The 16,387-nt window shown below is 39.9% G+C and overlaps 1 protein-coding gene across 6 annotated transcripts in view; it reads right to left on the bottom strand.

The window, feature by feature from the left end:
* RUSC2 (RUN and SH3 domain containing 2) overlaps positions 1 to 16,387 on the bottom strand; it is a 48,213-nt gene that overhangs the window by 14,242 nt on the left and 17,584 nt on the right. The window contains exon 1 of one of the 6 annotated variants that reach the window (XM_039875454.1): positions 5,216 to 6,298. The exons of 4 other annotated variants lie outside the window; for them this stretch is intronic. The gene's annotated coding sequence lies outside the window, so the exon portion shown is untranslated. Of the gene's footprint in view, positions 1 to 5,215; positions 6,299 to 16,387 lie in introns of those variants that run through there. One more of the 6 variants, XM_039875450.1, reaches the window with a different exon arrangement.

Below are 16,387 nucleotides of genomic sequence, written 5' to 3' on the forward strand. Positions count from 1 at the left end.
AGTTAGGCAAGTCACACATGCTCAAGGACATCAATAGGTAATACACTAAAGAAAAAATTCAAATGGCTAATAGTACATGTGTTAGGAATGCAAAATTAAAATATAATTATTTGTGTTAAGTTAAATTAAATTAAAATTTAAAAGCGAGTTATTTACCATCTTTCTTCTTCCTTTCCTTTCTGAGAGGAAAGCTACTTTGTTGGACTTCCAAGCCTTTGTATGTTGATTGGGGTAATAAGTAGATATGGTGAAAGGCAAAAACTAGAAAGGCTAAACTGAGCTTCAAGATTAAAAGTTATAGAAAAAACATGGGAATAAATCTTTGTTATCTTAGATTAGGTGATGGTTTCTTAGATATGACATCAAAAGCACAAGTGACAAATCAGAAAACAGATCAGGTGAACTTCCTAAAAATTAAAAACCTTTGTGCCTCAAAGGATAACACCAAGAAAGTGAAAAGACAACCCACAGAGTGGGAGAAAATATTTGAAAATCATTATTTGATCTGAACATATAAAGAACTCTTACAATTCCACAATAAAAAGATATATAACCCAGTTAAAAACTGGGCAAAGAACTTGAGTAGACATTTCTCCAAAGAAGATGTACAAATGGTCAGTAAGCATATGAAAGATGCTCAACATCATTAGTCATTAGAGAAATAAAAACCACAATGAGATACCACTTCCTCCCCACTATGATGGCTAAGAAAAAAAGACAGACAATAGCAAATGTTGGTGAGGAGGTGAAACACTCAAACATTGCTGGAGGCCTTGTAAAATGGTACAGCCGCTTAGAAAAACAGTCTGGCAGTTCCTCAAAATGTTTAACACAAAGTTACCATATGAGCCAGCAATTCTACTCCTAGGTATATACCCAAAAGAAATGAAAACATGTTCACATAAAAGCCTGTATATAAATAATCAGAGCAGCATTATGCACAGTAGCCAAAAAAGTGGGAATAATGTAGATGTCCATCAACTGATGAATGGATAAACAATGTGCATACACACATAACAGAATGTTTAGCAATAAAAGGAATGAAGTACTAGTACGTGCTACAACATGAATGAACCTTAAAATGGTAAGTGAAAAACCGAGTCATAGAAGGCCTCTTTGTATAATGTATGAGTCCATTTACATGAAATGTCCAGAATAGGCAAATCCACAGAAACTGAATATAGATTACTGGTTGCCTATTGGGAAAACTAGGATGGGAAGTGACTGCAAATGGATCTGGAGGTTCTTTTTGGGGTGATGCAAATGTTCTGAAGTCAGACAGCAGTGATGGTTATACAAATCTGTGAATGAAATCAACACTATGGAATTTTATGGTATGTCATTATATCTCAATTTTATAAAAGGGTGAATTTTATGGCATGTGAATTGTATCTTAACGAAGCTGTTATTTAAAACATTTTTTAAAATAGTAAAAAAAGGAGGGTTTGTGGGAAGAGGGAAGAAGAGGTAAGAAGGGAACCAGTACTGAGCAGTGGAGGGTACTGGGCATTTGCAGAGACAAAGTGAGAACGAGACGAGAGGAACAGCTGCCTTAAAGTGAGAGAATGTGTAGAGAGAGATAAAGAGGATTTTTAGGAAGTTTTCCTGTGAGGTATATGAGATAATTTTTCCTCCACTCTTCTCATTTCTTCTACTCCTTCACCAAGAAAACTTTGGGTTCAAATATATTTGCCACAAGGATAACAGAAAGTTGGAAACAGCCTAAAATTCCAATAATAATTTTAAAATGTACAGAACAGAGTATCATTAAAATAATGTTGTGTTAATATAATTATCAACTTGGGAAAATGTTTACAAAATATTAAGTGAAAACAGCGGATTATAAATAGGATATACAGTATGACACCATTCTTTATAACTAAATATATCTGTCTTAGTCCATTCAGGCTCCTATAACGAAATACCTCAGACTGGGTAGCCTATAAACAGCAGAAATTTATTTCTTACAGCTCTGGATCCTGGGAAGTCTGAGATCTGGGAAGGTGACAGCATGGTTTTGTTCTGGTGAAAGCACTCTTCCTGGTACCGGCTGGCGCCTTCTAGGTGTGTCCTCACAGGGTGTAAGGGACAAGGGATCTCTCTGGAGCTTGTTTTATAAGGGTACTAATTCCATTCATGAGAGCTCTGCCCTCATGACCTAATCCCTTCCCAAAGGCCTCTACCTCTTATTATCATTACCTTTGGGGGTTAGGATTCAATTCAACATATGAATTTTGGGGGACACAATCATTCAGACCATTACTCTATGCATAGAAGAAAATTCAAAAGCATATACAACAAATGTTAACAGTGTTTCTCTGCGTTGAGTGATATTGCATTATTTTTAAATTTATTCTTTTCATTTCATCTGTATTTTCTAATTTGTATAGGATAAATACCCATTATGTACATAATTCAAACAGTTTTTTTCTTCTTTAAACACCACAGATACTGTGGGTTTGGGGCTTGGGGCGGGGACTTCCCCTTACATATGATATTAGCTTTCCCTAGGATCCAGGCCATAATCCGAGGTCTGGACTAAAGGGAGCATAGAGAACTTTCTTGTTCTCTATGAACCAGAGAACTTCCACAGGGAGTACCTATGGGCTACGACCATTACTTGATCTTTACTTCGATTAATTCTGCCCCCCCACCCCATTTTAAAGCACCATTTTCAAGAAGCATTCACAAGTATACACACATAAGAATTTATGATTCTGACTCATAAAACCATTACTGGGTCATACATGCATTCAAATGGAAAAACATAGTGACACACAGTTTAAAAAGCTGATAAAAAGAACAAATGGATAAAAAGATGATAAAAAACCTTTGGCTGCAGGGCTCTGACAGCTGTATTATGAGGTTATGTTTACATATCTGTTCCCCAGACTAAAGTGCAGTTCCTTGAGGTCAGAAACTGTGATACATTCAACTCTGTGTCCCTGGAGCCTATACATAGTGTTTGGAACACAATTGTTTGGTTATTTGTTTGACTTTTATTTTACCCATTTAAAAATTAACTTGTCCTTTTTTTTTTTTGAGTTTAAGGTTTTTTTGTTTTTTGTTTTTTTTTTATTCTGGATATAAGTCCTTTGTCAGATATATATGTCCTGAGAATATTTTTTCTCAACCTGTGACTTGCCCATTTGTTTTAATGGTTTTGTGTTTTTTTAACTAATAGAAGTTTTTAATTTCATGAAGCTCCATTTATCTTTTGGTTTTTTTTTTTCCCCCTTTTATGGTTAAAGCTTTCTGTGTCTTATCTAAGAAATCTTTGCCTATCCAAGAAAAAAAAAATTTCCTGTTTTCTTCCTAAAAAGCTGTAGCGTTTTAGGTTGTGTCAAATCCTATTTTAAGTATAAAGCTTTTTCATTGGTTGATTTCATTTTATTTTATATTTTTGTATCTCAGAGGTCTTATTTCTTCCTGATCTCCAAATAGCCAAGAGAAATGCTTGCCAATCATTCCTTCACAAACTCCAGTTCAGCCAACTAAGGTGAAGTTCTGCAGGCACCTCATGAGATTTGGATTAATGGCTTCTTCCCCGCCCCCTCACTTTCACATTTTTTACAAAGCACTTTTTAATGAATGTCATCTCATTGATCCTCACAATTCACCAAAGTGGGCAGAGCCACTTTCATTTAAAAAATAAGGAAAGCAATATCCAGAAAAATGAAATGACTTGCCCAAGATCAGTGAATAAAAACAGACCACAGAGTTAAGATGAGACTCAGAAATCCTTTTAACCTTTTATTCTTGACCCGTTAAGAATGTAATAAGACTGTATTGTACACTGCCTTGATTTCAAACACCATAGAGCACACTTAGTGAGAGTATGTCTCTGACTTCTTTCCTGGGAGTGCCTTGTTTTATAACAAGATAAGTTTAATACTGTGGCCCATGAACTCTAATAAAGGTGAAGAAAAAACAATGAGGTGGGAAAGCTCTTTCCAGACTCCTACATAGTTTGTATTTATCTGTTTTTCTGTTCTCTGAACTTACTGTCCCTTTCATATTACTGTCCCACGCTCTAATAACACTCTTCGATCCCACCTCTGCACCAGTTTCCAGCTCTCATCTCCCTGTCCCATTCATAATCCCTGAGGACCTTTCCTCTGCTCTGTAGTTCACATTCCTCAATGCTTCCTGAGAACTAAAACACTCCCGTGACTTCTCAATGTATTCTCCAACCACACATCTGCACGATGTGGAACTACCAATTCCTATTAACATGGATTTTTTAATCTTCTACCAAGGTGGTCAATAGAAATTTAGGTAACTTTGTGCAGGAAAGCGTTCTGAATTCCAGAAGAAAGGTTTCACCTGTCCTTGGTCATCAGCATCTTTCTGCCAGTTACAGAACCCCTTCCCCCCTTTTTTTGGCCTCCTGAAGGAGGATGGGAAAGACAGTGGCAATTAGTTGCTATTCCCTAGCAATCTGACCTTGACCTGAGGTCTGAGGAGGATAACCTTTTTCCTGCCTGGGACCTCTCTTGGGCAGGACTGAAGGGAAGAGAGCAGGAGGTAGATTCAGGAGTATCAGCTTATGCTTAGGTCTCTTCCTGTTAAGAATCTGTTTAAGTCTGTATAAGACACTGATTATAACAGGTCAGGTGCCCTAGGCATTACAGTGACTGCCCCTCCCTCCCATACCGTGGAGCCTCTTGATCAACACTCTTTCTTACTCCATCCTTACCTGGAGCCAGGTGGCTCCCATAGCAACAGAAGATACAGTATGTGTGCATGTATGTATGTTCAAAGGGGAAGGATAGGCCTGATGCTTCCCAGCCCTCGCTCTTGAAAGCTGTGTGGATCCTTGCATGTTCTCCATTATAAACTTGTAGTAGCTTTACGGGTATCTCCTCCAATTTAGCCTTTGTTTCTAGATGTGACCCCTTCCACCCTGACCTGTATTATAGCAGCTTGATTACAAATGCCCAGAAAGGAAGGAGGGGCTGTTCTGCTTCTTGATAAAATAGCATCAGCCCAAGCCTCTGCTTTTCCGTCTCTGCACCACAGCCCAAATGTATGCATGGATCAGCTTGTCTCATGTTTGCTCTCAAGCTCTCATATTCTCTCTCTCTCTCTCTCTCTCTCTCTCTCTCCCTTTTGGAAAGACAAAGCCAATTCTCAGAAGCCAGAGCCCAAATGTGCAGATCCATTATTCTAGCATCCCTGCCCTGCCCCTCCCCCCAGCTCCACTGAGCCATACCTCTGCAAGGAGCCTTGAGCTGAACCCGGAGGCTTCTGTTCCTTTTGCACTCCAATCAAGCTCTACCTTGACAGTTCCAGCTGAGGCACTGTTCCACGGGACCACACAGGGGGAACTGGGCCGAATTCCTAAGATCTGATTTCTGCTAATACAATGGCATCGTTGCTAATGCAGGGAGGCTGCGCAATCCCAGCCCCAGTATCCTTGCTGCTGCTGCCGCTGCTGCCGCTGGTGCTGCTGTGACGTTGCTGCTAAGGGAAGGGGGAAGGGAAAGGAGGAGGCATGCCCACAGCACGGCCGCTCAGCCTCCCTCCCTGTCAGTCCCTCTGGGCCTTTAGTCTAGGGAAGGGGGAGGGTAGAGAAAGAAGTCAGCCACTGAGGGCAGGCAGTGCTGGAAGATGAAAACTCTCAAGGCAGCAAAGGAAATTAGGGAGAACGTTGGGCCTACTCCTCTCTTGTCCTTAGGAGTCTCAGGGAAAAGTCTGGGCAGAGGCTTAGAGCTTCCTTCCTTCCTTAGGCCCCTCCTTTTAGATCTTGGCCAGAAACCTCTCCCTCCTCCTCTTGCCCACTCTGAATGACTCCTTGTTTTCCAGCTTTTTCCTTTCACTAGGATTCCAGACTAGCCTCAGGGTGGAGCTGCCAGCCTGGGAGGGGGTTCCTGAAACCCTGAAGGGAGATTGTAGGGACCGGCAGTAACACCGAGTTCAGTCCTTATGGATGTACAGCACTAGGCTCTCCAACGCGTGCCTCTTCAGAGATATGGGGTCTGTCTCAGAAAAAAGACTGGGCCACACACAGGCTTTTATATACAGGGTGGAAGTGAGCCTTAGGACCTAGCTGGCTTCAGGCCTCCTTCCTAACACAGGGTCTAAGTTCCTTGGATCTTCAGAGGGTCTGCTAATGTGGCCGGAGTAGAGCCGTCCCCTCTCACCTACATCAGTTTTGGTCAGTGCTGACTGAGTGGGGTCCAGTTGGATCTGCAGGGCAGCAGGATTTATTTGGGCAAGGATCCAGGAGGCCTATCTTCCTAGGAAAAGGAAGGCTAAGGAAAGGAAGTATCTACTTTGGTCCAGAAAAGAAATCTGTTCTACTTGTAGACCTACAGAGCCCTCCACCCAGTCCTTGCTTCACCCTTCTTAGGTTCTGGGCCAGTTTTATGAGAATCAGTAAACACCAGAGAAGCCACAGCCAGAGCCAGTAGTATAGTAAGTAGCATTACTGTCTCTGTCCACTTCATGCCACTGCCCCTTGCTGCCACCCTTGAACACAGAGATGGTCTCAAGCTGGACTTAGCCCTCAAGCACTAGCCCTGCCCCAGTGCTGACTACTCTCTGGACTCCACAGCCAATCCCTTGGATTTCAGATCCCTTGAACAAAACCTTAAGTCCACTAGCCAGGACCACAGGAAAAGGAAGGCTAAGCAGCCATCACTTGGGAACTAGAAGAAATGTTGTTTCTTTCCCCTTACTGCTTTTTCTATTCCCTGTGAAACTCATGCTGAGATGAGCTGAATTGTAGAGAGAACAGAAGTGACTAAAGACCCCCAAACCTATTTCCAACTTTGACTTATTTGAGGGGCAATGGACCTTTGATCCTACAAAGCAGGAAACAATGAGGAAGAGAAGGAGAGAGGGAGGCTGCAGTTCATAAAACTAACTAACCATTAGTGATCCTCACAGGGAAGTAAAAGGAATAGAAATGGTGTCATTGTACTTCCCCCTCCTCTGGTTGATACAGACCTCAAAGGGGTTTGGATAAGCAGCTGTTAGGTTAGGGCAAAGTCAATTTCCATGACCAAGCGCCTGGAGTTCTAGCTTCTTATTATAAGAGTTCTGGGCCCAGGATCTTCATCCCTGAAATTTCTGTGAGGCTAAGCCATGCATTGCACTGGAGAGCCATTTAGGAAATGTTTCCAGTTGCCTATCAAAGGTGGCAGCTCTCATATTTCCAATGCTTGGCTTACTTCACTGCATCACAGACCACATCGTCATTTATGTTCCGCCCACTACTGCCCAAGACCTATAAGGCTTCTGATAAAAGATCAAATTATTTTTTGGCTAGACACAAAAGACAAATACTGTCACATTAGAAATCTCAACTGCCTCTTAATTAGTCTTCTTACCTGCAATTTACTTTCCAGATTCATCTCCGTAAAGTATCTTCATTCTTCAATATGTGACTCCTCCTGCCCCTTTTAATGGTTTCCCATTACCCAGAGAATCAAGTTTAAACTTCTCAATTTGGCTTTCAAAGTCCTCCATCTTGGCTGTCTACTGGTCCTCTCTACTACATTCAATCATGTAGTCCTTCAAACCTGTTTCATAAACTCATTTCCACTCTGTTGCCTTTGATCAGATTCTTCTGCCTGTTATATTTGACTATACTCAGAATTATCCCAAACCTATAAGGCCCAGACCAACTCCTCTATCAAGTCTCCACTGATTACCCCAGAGCCAGAAATGATCTATCTTCTGAACCTGTGGCTGGCTACAGGCTGCTGATCTTACAGACAAGGAAAAATCTCACAAAAACCAGGGGGTCAATATAAGATTGCCAAATCTTAATATTGTCAAGTAGTATCATTAAAAAAAGAACCCAACACCTTACATTAACTATCATCATCATTTTATAAAAGAAAACATACTGTCATTATTTTTCTCATTTCATTACATACTGATGCAAACTTCATCAGAAACCAATATCAGCTCTTGAGAGCTTTTGATTAAGTGAATCATTTCTCACCTTACATGGTTGTTGTTCTTTTTTGCATGTCCACTTTAATGTCTCTTCTAGACTGCAAAGTTCAAGTTATTTTCATCTTTGTATCCCCAATATCCAGTGCATAAGATAGTATAATTTTTATTTGTGTTTCCCATAAAACCTAGCACGGTGCTCAGAGTCTTGCAGAATGAGAGTGGTCTAAAAAGAGATGTTCCTTGAGTATAAATGAGTGAGTGGTGGACAAATATGACTCAAAAGGCTTGGAAGAGAAGACCCTTGCTATTCACGTGGGGGAATAAAGGTCTATTAAAACAATCTTAGGAAAAAAAATGGAATGACTCTTCATGACCTTGATTTAGGCAACACATTCTTAGACATGATACCAAAAGTACAAGTGACAAAAGAAAAAGTGAACTTTATAAAAATGTAAAATTTGTGCTTCAAAGGATACAATCATGACAGTGAGAAGACAACTCACAGAATGGGAGAAGATATTTGCAAATCATATATCCGATAAGGGACTTCTATCCAGAATATGTAAAGAAGTAAAGAACTCTTACAACTCAATAATAAAAATACATATAAATTAAGAAAAGGGGTAAAGGATTTGAATAGGCATTTCTCCAAAGAAGACATACAAATGGTCAACAGCACATTTAAAAAATCTCAACATCATTAGTTATTAGGGAAGTGCAAATCAAAACTAAAATGAGATACCACTTTACCCTACTAGAATGGCTAAAATAAAAAAGACAGATTCTAACAAGTGTTGATGATGATGTGGAGAAATAGGAACCCTCATACGTTGCTGGGAAGATTGTAAAATGGTGCAATCACTTTGTCTTTTATCTTAGCCGTCACTGGCAGGTCAACCCAGGGACCTTAGATAATTCCCCATTTCTTTTGTTTTTTCAACATCGAAATTCTTAAAAGAATGAACTTTGTTAATTCTACTTCCTCTTTAATTATTTCTTAAACATCAGAAGTCTGTCTGATTGAAATACTTGAACTGTCTGAAGCAGTTATAATTTTCGAACTTATAATATTTAAGTTGTGACACTTAGCCATCCTCTCCTGTTGAAACTCTCTCCTTTGTTTTCTATAACACCAATCCTCCTAGTTCTATTTCTTAGATCATTCTCTTCATTTTTTAATTGGCCCATATTTAAATGTATATTTACAACAAGGCTCAGATCTGAAGACTGCAACCTGCAAAGTGTTTAGCCCTTCCTATTATGCTGTTGATTTCTAAACATTACATTCTTTCAGAATCAAATTTCCAATAGCTAGGTATTTCTGACTATTACTTCAAATTTAACACAGCTAAAGCCAAACTGATTTTTCTATTTCAAATCAGCTTTCTTTGGACTACTAGTAAGACAAGCTTGAAAATGTAAGAGTTATTGGGACTCTCTATTCACATCACGCTGAGTCTTCCTTCTAATTTTTTAGGCGTTGATCTCAGAATATATTGTGCCTTTACTATATTCTAGCTATTATGCTAAGCACTTACTTATATTATCTCATTTGATCCATATAGCCACTCTCTAAACATGGCCATGTTTGTCTGATAAAGCTACTGGAGGGCAAGCTCAGCAGGGTTAGCTAGCTTTTGGAAGGTTAGCTTAGCCTGAGAATAGTATATTTGATGAGAAGGAGGAGAGGAAGGAAGGAAGATGAAAATCAAGTCTGAGTTTTAGTAAAGTGCTTAGTAAATAAATCTTCAATGCCAAGATCTTAAACTCTTAACCCTTCATTTCTCTCCATTTTCATACTAAGGATAGAAAGATGACTGAACAGCTATGTCTTCAGTCAATACTTCCCTACCATTTATTCCCACAGTCATGACCATAGAGTAAAGGTTGCAAGGTGACAGCCTGATAGTCACATCTTGAGTGTCAACAGATATTATGTAGCTTGCATAGTAAAAATGCCACCAGAAAAATTTTGGAGATTTCTAAAAAAAAAAATCTGGATTTCCAGTTTGTCTTGCTTGGAAAAAAATCAGAAGAACTGACCACACTGGCCCTCATTCCTAGATGGTAACAATCAGCTAGATTTGAGAAATGGCTGCCCTCATAAGATGGGCATATGCCCTTCAGTTTGACATATTCTCACCACTCTTTATGTTCTTTTGTACCTAGCCAGCTTCACTGGTTCACTTTACTCATTTGTATTATTTGCCTGGATTCTATAAAGCATTTGAGTTTACAACCCATTCCCAGAGTAACAGTTATGCTTTTTCTTTAAATCCCCTCCCCACTCAATTTACCTCACATTACCATAACAGTGTTCACTGCAGTATTACTTGCAATGGCAAAAATTGAAAATATTCTGAATATCCAATAGAAAAATAGGTAATTAAATAGTGGTCTAGCCATGCAATGGAATATAATGAAAACATAGAAATTATGTTTATAATAAATGTTTACTGGTACAGAAAAAGGCTTAAAAGTAAATAAGAAAAGTAGGATATCAAATTGTATAGAGAGACTTCTGCTTCTTGCATTTCAGTGAATAAGATGTTATGGGACTCCCTTCTGCAAAAAAACTAGATTCTGTATAATGTAAACTTTTTAAAGCATTTCAGGGCTCATAGTAAATAGGAAAAATCTGAGGCTACTACCCCCACCACTCAAAAGGAGAAAAAATTATGAGCTGCAGAGTAAGCAAGGGTGAGGGGACCAGAGTTCCTTGTGAGCCAATTCACCAAATATTTTAATTATGGTCAGAATGACAAGACTTGCACTACAGGAAAGGTGAGGGAGCTAAACCTGAGACTCCCACATTAAGCTGAGACCCTTGAAATATGCTCAGTGATCCAGGGTTGGTGGTTCCCCCCACTTTTGACATAAGCAGATACAGATCTTCTCTGGAGGAAAATATCCCCAACTTAAGTCTATAGGATTCTCAAAATTAAAGAGGAAGAAAAAAAATAGTTTATATTAAAGATCACAAATACACATGGGAAGCAAGATATCATGAATGAATGACAGAGAAAATAACAATACATTTAATCTGCAAGGATTTCAGATATTAAGAATGTCAGATACAGAATTCAAATCAGCTACGTATGAAATGTTTTGAATACAGGATAAAAATCTCAAAGATAATCAAGTAGCAACAGATTATTAGAGAGATGCAGGGGTGGTGAAAATAAAAACATGTATGAATATAATAAGCATTGGTTACTGAGCATTCCTAGGCCTGGACCAGACTATTTCATAGGGAGTCACTAGGTGAAAACAAAGATGTGGAGGCTAAGGGGAGATACATTATACTTCCTGCTATAGATCCAACAGTAGCTTACTCAAAAGAGTGTGTGAAAGTACTCTATAAACTAAAAGCATTTTACAGAAATGTAGACCATTGCTATTACTCTTTAAAAATGCTAGCATCCATTGATGATTTTTGTCTGAATCAGTTATTTACTGTGATGGTTGAAAGATGATTTTTTTCTTCTATTATTCCCTCTACATTTATTAGTTGATATTCTAATATAAGAAAGATTTCCCTTTGCCTCCCTCCCTCCCTGCTTGCTTTTCTTTCCTTCCTTCTTTCCTTCCTTCCTTCTTTCCTTCCTTTCCTTCCTTCCTTCCTTCCTTCCTTCTTTCTTTCCTTCCTTCTTCTTCCTTTTCCTTCTTTTCCTTCCTTCCTTCCTTCCTTCCTTCCTTCCTTCCTTCCTTCCTTCCTTCCTTCCTTTATTCTTTCCTTTATTTATCTATTTGGTATAAGTACAGACTCTTAGATTCTTGTTTTAAAAAACTCAGTGGGTCATAATCCATTGCTGGTATTATTGATTTTGATGCTCAGATTGTGCCAGATTTAGCATTATTATTATTATTATTATTTTTTGTGTGAAGACCTTTATTGCTGTGTATAAATTTTTCAAAGTGAACTCTTTATTTTGGACCAATTTTTACAAAAGTTGTAAAGATAGTTCAGAGTCTCTGTATATCCTTCGATCCCTCCCTCTAATGCTACCGTCTTACATAATCATAGCACATTTGTCAAAACAAAGAAATTAACATGGAGTACATTGCTATTAACTAAACTCGCAGACTATTTGGATTTTGCCAGTTTTCCCACTAATTTCCTTTTTCTATTATTTGGTTTTTAAAACACTAAATGTATATGTAACTTTCATAAAACATAAGTTAATTAAAAACAAAATAAAGCCAAAACAGAAAAAAAAATGCAGATGTACACCGGAGGCTACCAATAAACAGTTTGGATAATGTTATAAGTGTAGCTTAGCAAAGAAAAAGATCTACATTTTCCACAATCAAGACACTGAGTAGTCTTGAAAACCATCCAGGCAGGTAATTTTTAGCGAAAGCAAGCAGTATTAAAAAATACGTAAGACTACATGATCTTAGTAGACCTTTGTCCCTAGTCTTTCCCAATAATCGCTTTGCTTACCTTTCACCTCTGGATGCTCTTTGGAAATCAACAAGAAGTACTTTTGCTTGTGTTGACCTAGTCAGGTACTCTCTACATCAGCAACAACCTAGGTTAGGTAACTCCCTTTACCATGTTTTCACCTCAGACTGAACGATTGATTCCAATAGGAAAGGTCAGAAGTGCTCAAATCATAACAAATCAAAATAAACTATGATATACTTTATACCCTTTTGTGATCTAGAAGTATCCCAAAGCCATTAATTAATATAATCTCAGGAGTCAATCAATCAATCACTCAATCAAGCCATAAGCATCCATTGTACTACTGTGTATAAAGCACCAGGCTGGATGATCAGGGGTAAGAGCCCAACTTGAAGGGCTCATAATTTTATTAAAATCATTGCCAACACTTCTCTGGAAAGGGCTATGGCAGCAAGAAAGATGTTTCAGGATGTGGGATAAGGGTTCGTGCAGTAGTTTCAAACTTTTTCAGCCCCAATACATAAAACAGCTACTTTAGTTGAAGCAGGGGAAGGCTAAAGCCTCATATACTCCAACTCCTTCTCTCCAGGGCACCCTAGGGCTTAGAGGAAGAAATTCTAAAAACCTCTGGGCAAAGGCAAGACTGAGCATGGCTTGTTGAGCCTGGGGAATGGGGACTGAAACATATGGATAACTGATGGAAATCATCTCTTCTTTCTTTCTTTATGGCTCTCAAATAAAATATATTTGGAAAATGATATTGATTAACCACACTAATAACAGACTTATTTCTCAGCACAGAAATGAACTTTCTGTACAAATTCGGGAAAATCAGTTTGTATAACTTCCTGCCAAGTTTCCATGTCTTTATAGGCCATGAGATCTGATGGAGACTGAATTTTGTATAAGACAAGTACATTCTGAAATGTGGTGAGAGATGCTGAAAGAATCTGGAAATTTAAGAATTAGTGGTAATAGTGATTCCTGTTGGGTGTCTGAGCTGAGTTGCAAGGAAAGAATAAACAGGCTGTTAGAAGCCTGACAGCATCAGGAATCTGGTTCCACAAATGGAATAGCAGCCAACATCAAGGAGCTCCTCTGTCTTTCCCCAGGGTTGTGTGTAGCTGCACCTAGCTGAGGAGGCTAGTGTTCTGAACTGGTGTTGTTATTTAGGATTCCAAGTGAGGCCAGCCAGCATGCTGGGGGTGTGTAAGAAGAGACCTAGCCTGAAGTGCTGTCCCAGACACACCCAGCTGCTTCCTTATCAGACTTCTCTAATTTAGAGTCCTCTTTCCAAGCACAGCTTGCTTTGCTTTTGGCTTCTCAACAATGTTACAGAAAGGTTCAGCTAAAAGTCCAGTCCTAAAAGTCAAATATCAACACTCTAGAAGAGGTCTGGCTCTAAAGCAGAAAGAGCTCTTCTCTTGGACCACCTGGCGTGGGTATATCTTCTTTCCCTCAAGTTTATCTCCTCCCTTATGAACTGGAAATATGCAGGCACCTTTAAGGTGATCAAAATCACTGACAGAATATCCAGGGGAGGAACCCACAACAGGTTCCAAGCCTTTTACCTCTCAGGCTCAGCTGTGCCTGAAGCTCCCAAGGCCCCAATTCAATGAATGGAGACTACAGCACTGGGAATTATACCCAGGAAAAGAATAAGCTAGAAGCCACTGGCCCTGAGTTGTAAAGAGTTGCTTTCTTGTATTCCATAAGAATCTGATAATGATAAATTCAGCTTCGTCCCAGGGTCTTTCTGTTCAAAAGCGATTATGCCCAGAAAAAATTTTTCTCTTTCATTGACCGAGTCAGTAAGAATAAGCCTTTCTCTATTAGGTCAACCATTTGATTCCCTCCTTAGCTCAACTCATAGCACCTGTTTGCAGGCAGAAGCCTGAATAAGATAACCTCCTAAGGTCTCTTTCAGCTCTAATTACAAACTAAGCCAAATTAAAACCTGTAGCCCAAGGGAAGGTTCCTATGCAGGGTGCTAATAAATGTCCTCCCTCTCACCCTCCTACCTTTCAACATAAATACACAGACACAGACACACAGTTGTACTTCCAGGTGCTTGGCTTCTAACTGCTACAGTTAGAAGTCTCCAGAGATTGAGAATTGGCTGTAAATCCTCTTTTGAGGAAGTAGGTTAGGTAGAGAGGACTACAGAGAATTAGAAAATATTTAATTCCTACCTTGACAGAGTTCTTCAGATGAGGGGATGGAGGATGCAGCAGTGAATGAGGCCCACAGGATAAAGAAATGGAGAGATAAAGCCTCCTAATGCTAGGGGCAGGTGAGCAGCAAGAAAGCAGGTAAACCAAAACCAGAGAGTTATCAGGCTGCTCTGCTTGGAGGATTGCTCTCAAGTGTGTATTTGCAGGAGCAAGTTAGCTAGGACAAATAAGGCCCTTATGCTTCTTCTTAACTGTTTAGTGTGGTCAAATCTTGCTTTTCCTTTGGCTGTGCCTTTTGGCTCCGAGGCTCCAAGAAGCTAGGCCAGAGGGCAGCCCCCCTCCCGCCCCCCCTGCTCCCCACCCCAGCACTGGGCTGAGGCGAGCAGTCTGGTAAGTTGCTATCCAATCAGTCTGTCAAAAGCTGTAAATAAAAGGCCACATATGCACAGTGAAGTAGGCTATAAGAACCTAGATTGAATTACAGAAGCCAATTGTGGAGACAGGGTGAGGGAGTAGCTGAAAGAAAAGGGAGAAGCCTAACTGGCCTTCAAGGAAATGTTTTCATTCGAGCACATCGAAGCCTTGCTCCCCTAGGTTCCAGTCTGGCCTTTTTCTCAGCCAAGGAGTCATAGTCCCCGAGACTCCTCAGAGTCCAAGCCTTTCCCAGAGGTGACTTATCTTCCAACATATGTAGATGACAGTCTCCAAGTCCATCTCACTGTGTGGCTGGTAATAGCAGTGGGACTGCCTAACAGGTAGCAGCAAAGACTATTTCTGTATACCAGTTATATAGTATTTGCTTTAGTTATAATACTAAAGTGAGAGTAAATTGATATTAACTTAAGCAAACAATTTTAAAGCAGGTGGCTAGAGTCTGGCCTGGGTTCTGAGTATTCAGGAACCTAGGTTCTGTATTATTCAGAGCATGGATTTTGGCGTTGACAGGCCTGAGTTCAAATTTCACATACTACTTGGCAGCTGTGGACTTTGGGAAGTTACTCAACTTCACTAAATTTTAGCTTCCTCATTTGTAAAACTGTCATATTTTCCCTCAAAGGCTTGAGGTAGAATTAAATAAGATGTATATAAAGTGCCTGACACAGTAAGTGCTCAGTCATGGTCACTATCATTATATCTTTGGCAGATGACCAATGGCGTACTTTCCTCTCTCTTTTCCCAATTTCCCAGAAAACCTAAAGGCTCCAGGTCCAGGGAATTGGCAGGCAAAATTTGTCAAAGAACAAAAGGAAATGGGAAGAGTCATGTTCCTTTTTTCTCTTCCCAGGGTTAGGACTGACCAGTCATCCTGTGCCGATCATACCCTAGACTGGCAAGCTGACCCTGGGAGCCTAAGCGTCTCCCAAACTGAAGATACTAATCCATCTCTAGTATTACCTGTCATGGGGCATGCTCCCAGACTGATGGTGCTTCTCCAGGGGCCCAAGATCAGATCCCAGTAGATGTAAGAAAGAAATAGTCTGATCCCAAGCTGGCAGGATAGGTCTGTCCAGGCTGTTGTCTGCTCATCACAGCTGACTGTGAGGCCTATAGGTTAATAATAGCAACTCTGATGCCAATGGATTAAGACAGCACTGTAGGAGGTGTTTATTTTTACACTCTAGCGTCAGTATCAAGTTCTACTGGTTACTGCCCAAATCTAGGGCAGCTTCCTGCTATAGGAGTGGCCTCAGGCTTCTTCAGGATGCTAAGTTGGATTCTAGAGGAAGCAAGCCTTGTTGAAAACAGTTCACGATTAACAGGGACAGGGAAGGGGAAAGAGAATAAACAGAACTGTCATATATCTGGCCGTCTGGTCCCAAATCTCTGGGACAAGGTGGACCTCAAGTGAGAGCTGTTGTTTATAGCATTCTCCTGAGTCAGGTAGGCCCTA

The sequence above is a fragment of the Pteropus medius genome, unplaced genomic scaffold (assembly GCF_902729225.1).
Source record: "Pteropus medius unplaced genomic scaffold, Ma_sr-lr_union100, whole genome shotgun sequence".
In the NCBI taxonomy this organism is placed as follows: Eukaryota; Metazoa; Chordata; class Mammalia; order Chiroptera; family Pteropodidae; genus Pteropus; species Pteropus medius.